Here is a 4,053-nt window from a genome sequence, read left to right as displayed (position 1 = left end):
AATCTCTCAAAAAAAAAAAAAAAAGATGGGACTTTTGGGTCTGATAGTCATTGGGAGGAGGCCTCATGAGGGAGTTCTAGTGCATATATATAAGGAGAGAAAATGGGGTTAGGCAGAAACAATATAGATACAGACCAGAATAAGGAGAAACTTATGAATAGCTGCTCTGCTTAAATTCCTGCCCTCCACCATGTTGTAGCCTTACCAGAATTTGGACGCTGGGTCTTGGATCATCAAACCATGAGCTGAATAAACCACTTTTTTTTTTTTTTTTTGCTATAGGGTGCATGTGCTTGCCAGAGAGACAGAAAGCAAAATATCACCCCCCGGGGGGATGGCCACACCACAATCCCTTCTCCTCTATTCTCCTCTTGGGATTTTGGGCATGTACGCACATGTGCCCAGCATGAGGTTTAAGCCACCAGGTCTGGAACTCCAACTGTGGTAGGCTATGTGGGAGTCCAGCGACCTAACCATTGTGCCATCTGCTGGTCCCTAAACCTCTATTCTTTTGAGTCACCTATTTTTAGGTATTTCTGTTAGCAGAGCAGTAAGAGACTACACCTTTTTGTGGAGGGGTCATTGATCTATATTAAAGGGCAAGACAAACATTCCTTCAGGAGCATTTGAACCTACAGGCAGAAAAGAGTCAAGGAGCGAGTGGCAGATGCTACAAAAAGGTAAGTTCAAGTGGGCTAAGAGTCCTTGGGGAGTGTGAAAGAGATATGTGCACAGAGAGACTAAAGTTGGCTGAGACCAGCAGTTGGTGCAATGGCTATGTTGCTGGACTCACATGTAGTCGACTGTGGTTTGAGTCCCGGACTTGGTGGCTTGCACTCATGCTGGGCACGTGTGCGTGCGTGCCCAAGATCCCAAGAGGGGAATGGAGGAGAAGGGATTGCGGTGTGGCCACCCCCTGGGGGGTGATTTCTCGCTTTCTGTCTCTCTGTCTTTCTGGCAAGCGCACACACCCTATAACAAAAACCTTTTTTAAAAAATGTAAAAAAAAAAAAAGTTGGCAAGAACTTGCTAAATAAATGAACAGATGCCAGTGAAGCCTTTTTTTTTTTTTGGTGTGTGCGTGTAGACACTGGTTCAGTATAGGCGTGAACAGGGTATAGGTGGATATTGGTGCACATGCTGCTTAGCCACAGCTGCAGATTTAGGCTGGGGTTCATTCACTGTCACTTGGGTAAGCTCCAATGAGCCATAGCCACAAGTTCAGATGCAAATCCATCCTTGACCACAGGCACAAGCCCCCACTTAGCTACAGATGTGCTCTTTGATCCTGGTTCAGCCACTGCCGTGGTCTAAGAGCTGGCTATGGACACTATGTTAGAGTCCTTCAAGGATACCATGTTGAAAATGGATGTGGTCTCGGAGCCAGATGTGGCCTGGGTGGTGGCCACATTAGACTTCACGATGTGACATGTTGTCCTGTCAGGGCATGTGTGGTGCTTACCACTGAAGTGGTGTCACCAGAGAAGAGTCTAGGAAAAGATGGGGTTCCATGGGAGGGTTCCTTTCCTCCTTAGTCAGAAGGTCTTACAGGAGATGAGGAGAGGGTGCAGTAGAACTGGATCCCACATTTAGCCTCATCCCTGAGTTGCCTTTACACCCTGGGCCTCCCGGGCCTCTGGCATTGGTGGCTCACCATTCAGGAGCTAGCAGGTTCCCAGTCTAAAACAAAGGGGTCCTGGATATATGAGCAGAAAGAGAAGGCTGGGGCTGAACATGATACAAGTGATCGGCACAGCCGGTGTGTGCTGAGTGGGACTGAGGTGAGCTGGAGAATACAGACTCCCCATCTAAGGACAGCCAGATTTGTTTAAAAATCTCTGTGCCAGCCAGTTCAAACACATCTGTGGTTTGCTTCTGGCCAGCAAGGAGCTCAGTTTGCCACATTAAGCAAAATTGAGAGTAGTGTGTGTGTGTGTGCGCATGCGTGTGCCTACATATTTGGTGGGGAATTAGGGACATATATTCTTCCCTTCTTCTCAGGGAGGAGTGTTCTTTGTTCAGTTAGATGTTGATGCATGAAGTTAGTCACTTACAAAGTGAACTTCTAAGAGATATTCCTGTTTATTCTATAGAACTTTGCATATTTTTAAAATCAAGATGTAATACATAAAAAAAAGGTGGAATACAGTTTGGGTATGTGTTCTAGGGAGCTCTTTGAAGATAGAAATATAATCTGTGTTGTTCATTGTTGCATCTGCAGTGCCTGATGGACTGAGGTTCGAGTCCTGGACCTAGTGGCTTTCTCTCTCTCTCTCTTTAGTTAAATTAAAACAAATAAATAAAATAAAAAATTATTTAAAAAAGAAAAATAAATAATAGTGGTAAATATTTACTGCATGCCAGGCACTGTTCAATCAACTCATTTAATTTTTTTATTTGCTAGAGAGCACGTGTGCTCACCAGAGAGGGAGGTTGAGAAAGCACCCCCACCCCAATAGAGGACAGTTACACCACAATCCCTTCTCCACCATTTCTGATTTCAGGGTTTGGGGGACACACACACACATGCCCAGCATGTCCTTCAAGTTGCCAGATCTGGCTTGGACCTTGCAGTCAGTCATGTGGGATCCAACACCTTAACCACCGTGCCACCAGCTAACCCAATCAACTCATTCTTAAAAATACCACAACCAGAACCAGCAGATGGCATAATAGTTCCATTGCTGGGCTCCCACGTAGTTGATTGCAGTTTGAGTCCCAGACCAGTGGCTTAAAACTCATACCAGACACATTTGTGTGTGTGCATACCCAAGATCCGGAGAGGAGAATGGAGAAGGGATTGCAACGTGGCCATCATCCCTGGGGGGTGATTTCTCGCTTTCTGTCTCTCTGTCTCTCTGATGAGCACATGCACCCTATAGCAAAAAAATCCCTCTAAGGAAAAAAAAAGAGCTGCAACCTAAAATAAAAATTTAAACATGCCATAACCATATGATGTTGGTGTTATTATCCACCTTAACAGTGAAGGAAATAGAGGGCCAGAGAAGTGAAGCACCTTGTGCAAAATCATACAGCTTGATAAAGCAGCATTTGAACCCAGGACTCTTGGCTCCAGTGTCTAGCCCTAGCCATTATAATGAATGAATTGAAGTCCTTGCCTTTGTTTCTAAGAAACCCAGCCCCTCTTCGAGCATCCCCTCACTTTTCTCTTATCTCTCTGGTCACTCGCTATTTTGCAGGACTGAAAGAGGTTGAGTGGGAGCCCCTTGATTCCAAGCTTATGGAAAAGTCTGAAATCCCAAGCGTGGCGTATTCAGTACCCTGGTCAGCGCCTAGCTCGGCTGAATCTACGCTGAGCTCTGCGCCCTCTGGGGCAACAGACCTCTCCCTGCATCAAGTTTTGGGTTCAAAGCAGCCACCTATGCCACGTGTGGCCTGTGGCAGTGATTTCACACCTTCAACCTTCAACTGCATTTTCCATAAAATGGGGATAATAAAAAGACTTGCCTCCAGGGCAACTGTGGGGACTACATTACATAATGTACATACATTATATATAAAAGCACTTACCACTTATCTCATAAGTCTGGACTATTTATAAGTTTTTGTGAGGCAGTACAAAAGCCAAAACTAAACAAAAACCCCACAACCAAAAAGCTGTTTCAAACTTTGTGCTGTAGGGAAGTTCCGTCCCTTTCTGTCCTCTTCCTTCCTGGTTGCTGCCAGTGCCGTTGGCGCCTTCTCCCCGGTGCTCCCCACCATGCCTCGGAAAAATGGAAGAAATCAAGACTTTGTGCTAACAGCCCAGCGAAAGGACGCCAAATCGGTCAAGATCAAGAAAAATAAGGATAATGTGAAGTTTAAAGTTCGATGAAGCAGATGCCTTTACACATTGGTCATCACAGACAAACAGAAGGTGGAGAAGCTGAAGCAGTACCCCACCCCCCAGGTTTGGTGGTGAAGGAGCTAAAATGAACCAGACACTGTTTGAAATATATTAAACATTTTTTTTTAATTCGTCCCCTCATTCTGTCTCTAAGTTGGGCACCCTAGGGAAAAAAAAAAGTTTAAACGGCCAATGTGCTGGTGGCA

General features: G+C 45.3%; 1 pseudogene; it reads left to right on the top strand.

Moving 5' to 3' along the window:
- The first annotated feature begins 3,721 nt into the window (after positions 1–3,721).
- LOC106734223 (60S ribosomal protein L38 pseudogene) lies at positions 3,722–3,936 on the top strand (annotated as a pseudogene).
- Positions 3,937–4,053: the final 117 nt, after the last annotated feature.

Source organism: Tupaia chinensis, unplaced genomic scaffold (assembly GCF_000334495.1).
Source record: "Tupaia chinensis unplaced genomic scaffold, TupChi_1.0 Scaffold149922_1, whole genome shotgun sequence".
In the NCBI taxonomy this organism is placed as follows: Eukaryota; Metazoa; Chordata; class Mammalia; order Scandentia; family Tupaiidae; genus Tupaia; species Tupaia belangeri.
This window is presented reverse-complemented; position numbering and strand designations above follow the sequence as displayed.